At 38.0% G+C, this 12,926-nt stretch overlaps 1 protein-coding gene across 2 annotated transcripts in view; it reads right to left on the reverse strand.

Annotated features, from left to right (window-relative positions):
* Positions 1–12,926, reverse strand: part of ARVCF (ARVCF delta catenin family member) — a 293,995-nt gene that overhangs the window by 263,091 nt on the left and 17,978 nt on the right. The window contains exon 2 of one of the 2 annotated variants that reach the window (XM_075168018.1): positions 9,523–9,591. The exons of the other annotated variant lie outside the window; for it this stretch is intronic. The gene's annotated coding sequence lies outside the window, so the exon portion shown is untranslated. The remainder of the gene's footprint in view (positions 1–9,522; positions 9,592–12,926) is intronic. 2 annotated transcript variants of the gene reach the window in all.

A 12,926-nucleotide genomic window follows, 5' to 3' on the forward strand; every position in this document is an offset into this window, starting at 1 on the left:
CTAGACTGCACAATTCCCTTTTCCATTTTATTCCTTTGATTCAGTTGACGACCATTATTGCTAGTAAGTATTTTGGACAGGAAAATATCAGCCCCTAACACTTAAAAAATAATTACCTCTTTCCTATCCACTTTTATTTCTATGGAAGGTATTGCTCATGTTCATTTGAAACAATTAATATTGTTAATATTCAAGGATCACCTCCTCCAACCTCAGGAACGATGCATCCCAACAAAGAGGAAATTGGGCAAAAACACCAGGAGGCCTGCATGGATGAACAAGGAGCTCCTGGACACACTCAAACACAAAAAGGAAGCCTACAGAGGGTGGAAGCAAGGACAGGTAGCCTGGGAGGCATACAGAGAAATTTTCAGAGCAGCCAGGGATCAGGTTAGGAAAGCTGATAGAATTAAATCTGGCCAGGGACATCAAGGGCTATAAGAAAAGCTTCCATCTATGTCAGGGATAAAAGCAAGACTAGGGAAAACGTGGGCCCCCTCCGGAACGAAACAGGAGACTTGGTTACCCGGGATGTGGAGAAGGCGGAGGTACTCAATGACTTTTTTGCCTCGGTCTTCACCAGCAACTGCTCAAGCCTCACTGCCCAAGCCACAGAAGGAAAAGGCAGGGACTGGGAGAATGAAGAACCACCCACTGCAGGAGAAGATCAGGTTCGAGACCATCTAAGGAATCTGAAGGTGCACAAGTCCATGGGATCTGATGAGAGGCATCTGCAGGTCCTGAGGGAACTGGCAGATGAAGTTGCTAAGCCACTATCCATCATATTTGAGAAGTCATGGCAGTCCGATGAAGTTCCTACTGACTGAAAAAGGGGGAACATAACCCCCATTTTTAAAAAGGGAAAAAAGGAAGACCCAGGGAACTACAGTCTCACCTCTATGCCCAGCAAGATCATGGAACAGATCCTCCTAGAAATTATGCTAAGGCACATGGAAAACAACGAGGTGACTGGTGACAGCCAACATGGCATCATTAAGGGCAAATCAGGCCTGACAAATTTGGTGGCCTTCTATGACAGGGTTACAGCGTTGGTGAGTAAGGGAAGAGAACTGATGTCATCTACCTGGGCTTGTGCAAAGCATTTAACACTGTCCCGCATGACATCCTTGTCTCTAAATTGGAAAGACATGGATTTGACGGATGAACCACTCGGTGGATAAGGAATTGGCTGGACAGTTGCACTCAAAGACTTGCAGTCAATGGTTTGATGTCCAAGTGGAGACCAGTGACAAGTGGCGTTCCGCAGGGGTCGGTATCGGGGCCGGCGCTGTTTAACATCTTTGTTGGCAACATAGACAGTGGGATTGAGTGCACCCTCAGCAAGTTTGCCGACAACACCAAGCTGTGTGGCACGGTCGACACACTGCAGGGAAGAATGCCATCCAGAGGGACCCTGACAGGCTTGAGAGGTGGGCCCGTGCAAACCTCATGAAGTTCAACAAGGCCAAGTGCAAGGTCCTGCACATAGGTCGGGGTAATGCCAAGCACAAATACAGGAGAATGGATTGAGAGCAGCCCTGAGGAGAAGGACTTGGGGGTGTTGGTTGATGAGAAGCTCAGCATGACCCGGCTATGTGCGCTTGCAGCCCAGAAAGCCAACTGCATCAAAAGAAGCATGGCCAGCAGGTGGAGGGAGGCGATTCTCCCCCTCTACTCCACTGTCGTGAGACTCCATCTGGAGTACTGTGTTCAGTTCTGGGGCCCCCAACAAAAGAAGGACATGAACCTGTTGGAGCAAGTCCAGAGGAGGGCCATGAAGATGATCAGATGGCAGGAGCACCTCTCCTATGAAGAAAGGCTGAGAGAGTTGGGGTTGTTCAGCCTGGAGAAGAGAAGGCGCCGGGAAGACCTTATAGCAGCCTTCCAGTATCTGAAGGGGGCCTACAAGGAAGCTGGAGAGGGACTTTTTACAAGGACATGTAGTGATAGGCCAATGGGTAATGGCTTTAAACTGAAAGAGAGTAGAGTTAGATTAGATATAAGGAAGAAATTCTTCACTATGAGGGTGGTGAGGCACTGGAACAGGTTGCCCAGAGCAGTTGTGGATGCCCCAGTTGTGGAAGTGTTCAAGGTCAGATTGGATGGGGCTTTCAGTAACTTGGTCTAGTGGAAGGTGTCCCTGACCATGGCAGGAGCTTTGGAACAAGATCATCTTTAAGGTCCCTTCCAACCCAAACCATTCTATGATTCTATGACTTATTGCTTTTTATTTAATACATGACTATGTAAGAAGGTTTGGTGATAATGCTACAGCACAGAGAGAAAACACCTGACAGGTCCAAGAGCAGTTAGGCATCCATAAAAGAACTGAACGTGCAAATTTTGGCACAGCAAGATCCATTATGTTGCAAATCTTAAATAGGATTTTCACAAACCTTCAGCTTCAGTTATTGGGAAAGAGACATTAGCCAGCCAAAGACAGAAATAAGTTGATGGATGAGTTGTATATATATTTCCACCTGCTGGCAGAAAGTGTTTACACAGCAGTAGTATGCTTTTACAGTGGTTTAAGTCTGGAATAAATCCAACAAATCAGTGGAGTTTTTCTTGGTTAAAAAATGAACACAAAGCAGCATTTATCCTACAATAATGTGTGTCACCGGCACACAAGATTATTATAGAAAGTCTGCTTTTGATAAGGCTGTATACCTCCAGATCTGGGGCCCTAGTATTAGTCTAACTGATGTATAATACATTTTTTTTTAATTAACAACTGAGTGCTACCAACACACACGGCAGTTTCCCAAAACTGTAAGTAATGAGCTTAAATTACTAAACACAGAAATGTGTTATGATGGTGTTAATCAGGTCCAATGCTCAGCAAAATAAGTATTTTTCAGTAGATGTTTATTTGAAATTAAAAGGTGTTCTAAGCCAGGACTCAAAGGAATGAGCTGGTATTCACCACATACCAGTGAATTGCTCTAACATGAAACCAACTGTCATCGTTTCTTCAGAACTGATTGTAGCAAAGCATGATAAAGTCAGTACCACAGCTGGAAGAGGCCCTTTCCAAAGCACTACCTCTATGTCAAAAAAGCCTCCATTGTCTATAAACAGAGAGTGTGAATTAACCTGTGTCCTCCATTACATCAACAAGTAGAATATTTCCAAGTACAGACACCACACTCTGAACCTCACTTGGGGATCTTTCCGCACTGTGCACTCCCGGCTTTCATCTGATACCACTTTTAACACTTCAGATTAATAATCCATCATCAGTGGGTTTTATCAAGTATATTCCCTGTGAGTTCAATGTTCAAGTCCCAAACAGCAATTTGAGCTAAACATTTCATGGAACAGGAGAAACTGAGTCATCTCTACTGCAGGACTGTTCAAGAGGCATGAAGAGACTAGTTTACTAGTTAGCAAACACTAACATTCTACACTCCTTTCACAAAACCTGAGTTGAAATGTTGAAGTGTCTGCTTTCTCTCCCTTCTGACCTTGATGACATGTGTGACAAGGCTGTTTTCAAACATATTTCCAAACTCAGCTCTATAAAAAAACTTCTTGAAAGACACACTATTGCACTAACACATGCTGGAAAGCTGCCCCCTGTATCTATAAATACCCAGAGAGCAACGTGCAACTACCAAACTCAATCCAAACTTCCTTCAAGAATGCTGAAAATTTTATCTTTGTCACCAAATAAAGTGTTACATCTTTGTGCCAAAATAACATCCCATACGTGTATACAGTAAAACTTGAAAAAAATACCAGCAGATATTTTCACAAATACCCAGTGCCAAGAGATTCTCAAAACAAGAAGTGTTATGATCCATTACAGCATTATGAATTCAATCTTCTGTCACGCAGCTCATTGAGGTAGCTATCAATTCTGATTCTCTACAGCTATCTTAAGAAGAAGAAACACTTCAGGAAAGCAAAAGAATTACCATACAATAGGCTACAATTTAATTAGAAGAAGGAACATGCTGAAGATAATGTCAATGGAAGAATATGCTAATGATCATTTTAATGAGATAAATATGCCCTCATATCCCCAATCAAAAATGCCTGAGATCCATCTTTGCAATGGTAGGTAGCAGTTGCAAGAAAGAGAAGTTTCCCTTTCTACTGACGTGGGTGATGCTAAAGCTGCAACAATTACTGGAATTCCAGTCAGGAAGAAGAGGAGGAACAAGCGATGCTTTTAGCTTCCGAGACACATCAAGGCATACTTCCCTTCTGTTTCTGAATGCACTGTTTCAGGGAAACAATCCCAGACAGAATTTATGTATTTTAAGAGCCTATTTCAAAATTTAACAAAGTCATCAGGTTTTTAACAGGAAGACCCTTCATTTAAGTTGTACAAGGAAAAAAAGGTCCAGCAAAATTCTTACTGATGATTTTCAACAAGTTTCTATGGCAAAGTTGGCAAGTTCCATGAACATCCCCGTTGAAGCCAACAGCACCAATTTATAAACCATATATAGCTTTAAGGGAAGGGAAAAAAAAAAAAATCAATGCTCACCATAAAGCTTTTTCTAAAGCATAATTTGAAAGTTTACAATGGAAGAATAATACTGGAATTACAAGAAATCAAGAAAGTAGCAAAAGCCAAATAAAATTGCCTGTCCTCTTTTATCAAGTATATTTTTTAATAGCTGAAAAAAGAAACAACAATTAAAAACAGTCACCATGGCAGGGTGCAGCAGCTGAAAATGGCTGCATTTCAATTGCACCTATATCAGTTCTGCAATTTAAAGTTAATTGAAGAGGATATGTTTCAGAGAGGGGGCATACTAAGGAGCAGGTATTGTAAGGTATTTCTAAGATAATGCTTTATATTTATTGTTTAATTCTTTTCATCATCTAAGTTTCCTTTATCTGCTTGGAAGGGACTTTAATGGATCTAAATAAAAGGAGAAAATTTGTCTAACATTTATGCCTTGCCGATTCTATTAGATGTTGCTGTGAGAAATGTAAATCAAGAGATTGGGTCTTAAAGTTTTATTTAGTGTAGTTTTAATAGACCATGCCAATATTACTCCAGTATTGCCAGAGATGTCTCCAAGAACACTGAATGAATACTAAGAAGGCCTACCATGACTCTTGCTATGGAAGTACAGATTAAATCCTAAACTTTTATTGTCCCAATTGGATCCACATGGGGAAACTCAGTATGGCTTCAGGGAATATGACAGCAAAGATATCCCAGAGGAGTTACGCTGTATGTTTAACCAGAATGGAAACACTCACAGTTAGCTCTTAAGGATCAGAAGTTACATGTTTGTTTTCAATACTAATGTGTGCAAAGATGTACGACTCTTTTTGATAGGTGTACGTTAGCATGTTTCCACATGCACATACTGTCTACAGATTATCAGTCTTTTGGGTCTTTTTTACAGAAAAGCATACAAATTTTGAGCACTAATGCATTTTAGATAAAGCAAGTTTTCTCTGAGCCATGAAGTAGAAAGCAAGAAGGTGCATAATGAAGTATCATATAGGCTTCAGCCACATGAGAGTCCACTTTTAAGGCCAACCTTATCCACGCAATTCAATGAAATTCTACTTCAGACAGGTAAGTACTTTTGCAAGACATTTTGCTAATAAGCAGGTTATATGTGCCACGTCAAGAAATCAGTTAACTACACGCTACTAAAAAAACCCTGCCTGTTCTGACAATCAGTATTCCAGTAGTTCTGATGCTCACCAAAGCGAATTATAATTTATTAAACCCTATCTGATCAAACCATAAAATATTATTGGTAGTAATATAAGCTATCTTCTGTTAGTGCATAGGCAGCTGCACAAACAGTGAACTGGAGGAAACAAAATAGCCACAGCCTGCTGCCTGCTGTGCCACTGCTGCAGAGTACCAGGCTTGCTCTTGCTACTGTCGTCATTGTTAGGAGGAGACCTAAGCACGTAGGGCAGCAACTCCCAACGTCCAGGCCTCAAACAGGTTAGCAGGAGGAGTTCAACTCTTCAGCTGCCTGGGCCACATGATGATCAATAAACCATGCCAGGTCATAAGCAGCACCAAGGCAAATTCTGCACACTTTCAAAAAAGTAACCATTTTTAATTAGGAATTACAAAGCGATTCCAACTGAGACTGTCAGAAATAGAAGAAATTAAATCCATGCATATTGTATGTAAGAATCCAACATTCCTTTTTAAATCTATTCAACAACACCAAAGGCACTAGAATTGTGTGGATAATAATGAAGGCAAAATTAGGACTCATCAGCAATTCTGGAAGGCTTGTATGATCATTAACTAAAGATAATCACGTAGAGGTAAATTCTCAGGCACACAACACGGAGTAAGTCATCAGACTTAGTTTGTAAACTAAGGTCATTCAGAGGCTTCAAATTCAAGATAAATAAACTTGGTGCCAGATAAACCAGATCAAAATAATTTCCAAGAGCTACATACGAAAAAATCACTAATTAACGTCTACATATAATATACACTACATGGAGGGGAAATTCCTTTCTGAAATTACTTAGCTGAGACTTGTTTATGCTGCAAATGTTTATAAACCAAATGCTATCTTTGGGTCATTTGAGTATTTGGGTCCTATCTTGCACTTCCCGGGTGTGACAAAGAATCTGACATGCCCAAGACTTAATTTTATTATAAACTTAACTACTGATGATTTTTAAAAAAACAGCTTACTTGCGAGAAATATCAAGCACATTAAGTAGGAGTTTGATTAATCTATAGCAATCCATCGTTCTTGACTGTTCCAGAAAAGACGGTAGAAACCCAAAATATGCAGGCATTAATCTACGAGCAATGAATTAGGGAAAAAAATTAATTACAAGGGAAAAAATGTTTGTAACAGATAAAAAACATGTTCTGGATGGCTCTGATCTGAAACCTGGCAGCCTGGAATATGTTTCAAATCAAGTCAACTCTGTCTTGCTCATTACAATCAAAACTGACCATTTAAATCACACAACCACAGTTCTGGAAATATCCATTTATATTAATTTCTGAAAAGGCAGTTATTTTTAATGTTTCACAAATCATTTCTGGGCAACCATTGGCTAGAAGCTTTTATGCCAAATTCACTAGCATCTTCCTAGAGAGCGTAGAGGGGAAGAAAAGAAAAGAGAGAAAAAAAAAAATAGACGACAGACGTTGTTAATGAAAGTTATTGCATAGTGAATACAGTATCTCACTTTTTGAAATGTTCACCTTTGAAAAAAAGTTAGTCTTTTTCTTAAATGACATTGATGAAAATGCCACTAATAATATTATATTAAGCTTTTATTAAGAGTTGAGAACTAATACACAGTTTTGAAAACTTAACATCTATTCACAAAATTGCATGCTTTCTCTCTAGTCTGGATTTCCTGTTTAGATGACCAGTAATATCTGTGATTGTAGAATTTAGGCCATGTCTACCATTACTCCAAAAAGTATTCATCCTGCAATTCTCCTTCTTGCCTCGTGTGAAGGCACTCTGTCTGTTTAGACCTACTCCTGCATACAATATAATAAAACACACTGGATGATATAAGCAAAATAATTTTAGATAACCAATTTTTATAGTGCAATGATTTTCAGAGCTGTAGGTGTTAAAAAAAAAAAATGTTGACATAACAGAAATGGTTAAAACTTCTTTCTCCTACTTAGGAAATATCTTTTTTTCACAATCAAGTAGTACAATAGTTACTTAGTTTTCATGTAACCCTAGCTATAGCAGACTATTATGAGCGTTTTTTGAAAGGAGAGGAAAAGCCTTCACATTCAGAGAGTATAACACTACTCCCACTGAAAGCCACAGAAATTCTACTGCTGACCTCAGTGGGAGTAAGAGCAGTTCCAAATGGCTCCAACTTTTCAGATTTTCCACGAAGACGTCTATTGCAAAAGAATGCAATTCTATTTTATCATTAAAAGCCACAAACCAATAACCAATCAAAATAAACTTAAAATTGTTTTATAAGTGAACAGTCTCAGCCAATGAGTTGCACTTGTAAAGGAACTAACCAGCATTCTTCAAGGCTGACAAGCAATAAATTGAAAGCACCATCCTTCTGAAAATGTATGGCACTCCTGATTAAGGGTGACATACTCTTTAAAATGAGTACAGAGCATACCTCGCTTCTGAAACAAGCAAATCAGTCTTAGTCATGAACTCTGTAAAAAATATCTTTGGTAATGATAGCACAATTACTACTGTTTCTTCAGTGTAGAAGGAGCAGGAACATTTTCAAAGTTGTACATTCCGTTACTTCACAAAATGCTGCAGAATAATAATAAGTTGCTCATGTATCCACAAACAGCATCTCATTTCATTGCCTGCTACTTTTTTCCTAATTTTGAACAAGTTTGGTAAGAGAGAACTCCTAGTTCCTGTCACTTTACTCCCTTCCACCCCTACAATTATTTTCCTTTGCTCTAAATACTACAAATTTCACCTCAGGATGACTGTTACAGTGAAAAAAATCTAAGAAATCTCCCACCACTTCTATATAGTTTAGGATATTAAGAAGCAGTAACTTTCGGTTTTGCTTGTACGATGTAAACTGTATTCCTACCCTTCACACAAAATTCTACTTTCCCAAATCAAAGTTAGAAAGAGACTATTAAAATAAATTAAATTAGAAAATTAAAGCTTTTAAAAGTTTGAATCATTGAATCAATTTTATTCATTTAGCAAGTACAGCTGTCTTCTGGTTTTAGTCATTTAAGAGTACCAACTTTTTAAAATTATGTTCCTTTATCCCAACGTAGATGGCTTTTCCTTGTGTAAGAAAACTTCTGTCTGGCTAGTTATCTTCTATCTGACTAGTTCCCAAGTCATCGCAAGTCATACAAATTAATAAATTGTTTCACCTTTGACTATGCTGACTATACTGTTCTGACAGGGGCCCTTCACTTAAAACCAGTAAGTTAGCAAAGGGTCAAATGCTGCAGAAAGCCACACATCCCATCACACAAGTAGATAACCACCAAATTTATACCTGTGTTACATTCATGTGCCACAGATTCCTGCACAGAGAGCTCAGAGAACAACCTCAAATGAAGTCTGATGGTACAACTGAACACAAAACTGAGAGTGGCTGAGAGCAGGCAGTTAGGAGGTGGGAAGTGAGTTCATCTCTTGTGTAAAAGCAGGACAGCAGCGGAACAAAACATTTTGAAAAGGTTGATTTACAAAGTTTTGGAAGCTTTATTATTAGTTACATTATATGCAGTTAATTATGCTACATTTTGATTATACACTTTTTTTTTCATGGTAGTTTGCTATTCCAAGCAGACTAATTCAAACTCTTGCATATTTTAGCCATACTCAGTTCAATAGTCCTACTGTTAGAGAAAAAGGCCACTAAAGACTATTACTATGAAATTAATTTAGCCTTTTATCACTTTATTGTTGGCTAAAGAATGACAATTGTGACACTGTCTGGAACAGTAAATAGCAAGAAGGATTAAATTAGTAACAATTTTGCCTTCTAGATTTCATGAACATGAACATGTGTAGTTAATAAAAGAAATAAAAATATATGTAAGGAAATTTTGACAACTCTTACCACCCTTTCAGGCAAGTTGTTAGGCCCCTTTGTTTGTTCATAACGCACAATTCAAAGTTATGGATATCCCTGAAAAACATAAGAGACAGATCAAACTCTGAATAGAAACTCTGTAACTAATGTGACTAATGGCTTGTTGACCTGAGTGATGGCACAACTCTATATACCGCTTCACAGCGCAAACACTTGCCAAAACTGCACCGCTATCCCTAGTTCAAAACACCTAAGTCAAGACTTTCATCAGCCTCTAGAGTTCTACTTGCTGAAATCAAAGTTCATGGTAGAAATTTCTTATCTGGTTTGAATGCTCTAGTATGCGGACAAGTTTCTCCTGAAATCTCTGCATCACAAAATCCAAAAATGATTTGTTTTAAGTGTACAGTAACAAGATGCAAACCAGCCAAGATGTCTCTCCTTACTATCTCTTCGTTTAAATATATTTTTTCTGGATCATACGCTTGATTTCAATGACCTAACACTTGTTACATACATACAAGAATATTTTCCACAGAAGACATACATACTTGAAGTTACAAGGAAACTGGAAAATTTTTCAAGTCAAGCTAACAATAACACAAAATGTTAATTCCCAGGGAACACAAACACTGTTTTGGGCTACACTTTACCAGGTCTTGATCAACTGTTCTTTGCGTTTGCTTACTTTAACTCAAAAAATCATAAATTTCCAACTGTTTTACCTGCCTTGGTTTCCAAGCTAGAAATACATCTGACTCCACACATACACTGCAAGTTGGAAGTCGCACCTTCATCTAATGTGGAACACTAAGAGCTAGCAGCATTAGAGTTACAAGGGAGGAGGAGAAATTTTACTCTGACCTTAAAATCTAAAAAACTTTAGATCCCCAATTCTAAAGTTAAAAAAAAGGAAGCAAGATACTTGAATGGTAGTACCATAGAATTCTTGATTATCACTACATATTGGGCAAGAGACAGAGGAATATATATATGCCCAAGCGTAGCTATACCACTACAATGCCAAGGCACCACTGGCCATTGGTCCTTCTACTGCTGGCTAGACTGGATTTGTAGGACAGTCATACTGACATATGGGGTATCCCCTAACAGCAGTGATTTAAGTAATCAATATCACAAATAACTAGGGTTTGGTGTTTCTTTTTGTGTGGTTTTTTTGTTTTGTTTTGGTTTTTTCCCCTTATAGTCCTCAATGAAGAGTGTTCACACACATGGGCCAACCTGAACCCACTAATAAAAAATTACTAACACACCGACCCAAAAAAGATGTATGTGCATTCAACGGGAAAAATAGCTTTTTATATCAGAGAAATAGATTTTTTTTTTTTTCCAGAGATCAAAAAAAATATGAACAAAGCTATCTGCAGACTACTTTTGCGAAGGAAGACTTTGGTTTTTTTCCCATTCTTGTAAGCCAGTCAGCATTTGGCTGCCTTAAAAAAAAAAACACACATATATCCTCCCTGTATGCCTTCACCTTCCACAGTAAATTTTATGCTTCATTTCATAATTTACAAGTTATAAGGCAACACCATGTCTTAATACAGTAATTCCAGTGACTTTAGGATGACACTTGATGAAAACTTATCTAATTAGTAAACAGGATGCTTTATTTATTTTCAACTCTGATAAGTGAATGCTTTTAAGTACTGCAGAACAAAGGAGAAATCGCATCACAAACATGAAACATACTAGCCAGTAGAGCACCTACACGGAAATTCAGTTTGTAACAAAGTAAAATTTTCATTACGAGGATCAAGTTCCAGAAGCAGCACTGAGGGAGATGATAGAATCATAAGAAATGTGTTGAACGAGTACAGATCCAACCTCAGGCAAGAATTTTCCTCAAAAATTTCATTTTTATTAGCAATTCAGACTTTGCCTGCTGAGCAATTCAATCCAGAGGTCAGAAGCAAAATGTTGCCATTGCTTGCCCTTTTAAAAATTTTTTCCAAAAAATAAAATGAAAACACAATTTCCCCTAACCAAAAAGAAATGCAAACAGTGATAACAAGCAGAAATAGTATTAAACAGACATCAGTGAGGTAATATTACAAATTTTAAAATGCCACTAGTAGTTTGATTAAGTTTTAAAACATTGCAACAAACCGTAAACTGACCCTTCTAAAATTATTTTTAATTAAGTACGGCAATTCTCTATGAGCCATTTTCAAAGCTTCTACTCTTTTAAAAAAGTGGAAAATTATGACCTCTTTAAAAAAAAAAAAAGTCAGCATTAAGAATCTCACTGATTAAGAAAAACAAAAGCTGAATGGCAAGCCATTTTAATTCATGTTTTCAACACAAATCAAGATGTCACTTGAGTTACAAATCTGGGCACTCTGCTACCTATACATGCCTGTAGCACCTAGAAAGATTTCAGGAAGAAATTGCAATTATCTCTAACTTACATTTATGCATGTTATAACTTTTTCTCTTTTTTGAGAAACATAGCTCAAAAAGTATGTTCCACATTCTGGTAATTTTCACTTGATTAAAAATTAATCACTATTCAGCATCTGAAGATGCTCATGGGAAGAGAAATTCACGTGTATGATACATGCACTGTAAAAAGATCAGACTGGTGCAAATCTAGATGAGAACAGTCACCTGCTATTAAAACATATCCCTAACTTCTTGCAATAACATACTCTTAAAATTGCCAGGGGCATGGATGTCATGTGATTTTGGGTATTCTTGTACAGTACAGCTGAGCAAAACACTAGGTAACTCAAGCAGCAAAGCAACAGTATTTCCAGTCTTCACTTATAACCTTGTATAAAAAGTTTAGTCTGCCAAACTCCAAGTCCCAGAAGATCTGAATTGCTCAGGAACCAAGCCCACATTGAAACTACAGAAGTAGTACAAGTGGAGCTGAATTTTGAACTTGCCAAATAAGTATCATGGCTTACCACACAACACTAAGGAAAGAAGAAAGATGGAAAAAGAGCACTTAATCTAGAGGTCTATCATGAGCTTGAACAAACTTCTTTCTGCCAGACCAGTTACTGAGAACTAATGAGTATATACTCCGAATAAATGCAGTAAGGACTATCTTAATAAGTCTCTTTTGAATATTCAAAAGACCCACCCTATTAGCAGTTCCAAACATAGTAAAGGGTGAAGGTCTCTTAAAGAGCAGCTCTAAGCATAATGCAGCCAATTCCGACTGGAACCTTATGTTGAACCAATGCTGGCTGACAAGGGCATGACCTTCTATTGATGCTGAAAATGATGACTTGGTTCAAAAATTGTTTCTTTTTGCTGCCACAGATTTAACAGCTCAGGCTTTGTCCCCATGAGGTGAGTAAAACATGCTCATTAGGTAACCTAGTTCCACAGAGACAGGATTTTAACCAAAGGCTAAGCACCTTTATTTTAATATTACAAGTACGTCCTCAAGGTACTTT

This window comes from Calonectris borealis, chromosome 18 (assembly GCF_964195595.1).
Source record: "Calonectris borealis chromosome 18, bCalBor7.hap1.2, whole genome shotgun sequence".
Taxonomy (NCBI): Eukaryota; Metazoa; Chordata; class Aves; order Procellariiformes; family Procellariidae; genus Calonectris; species Calonectris borealis.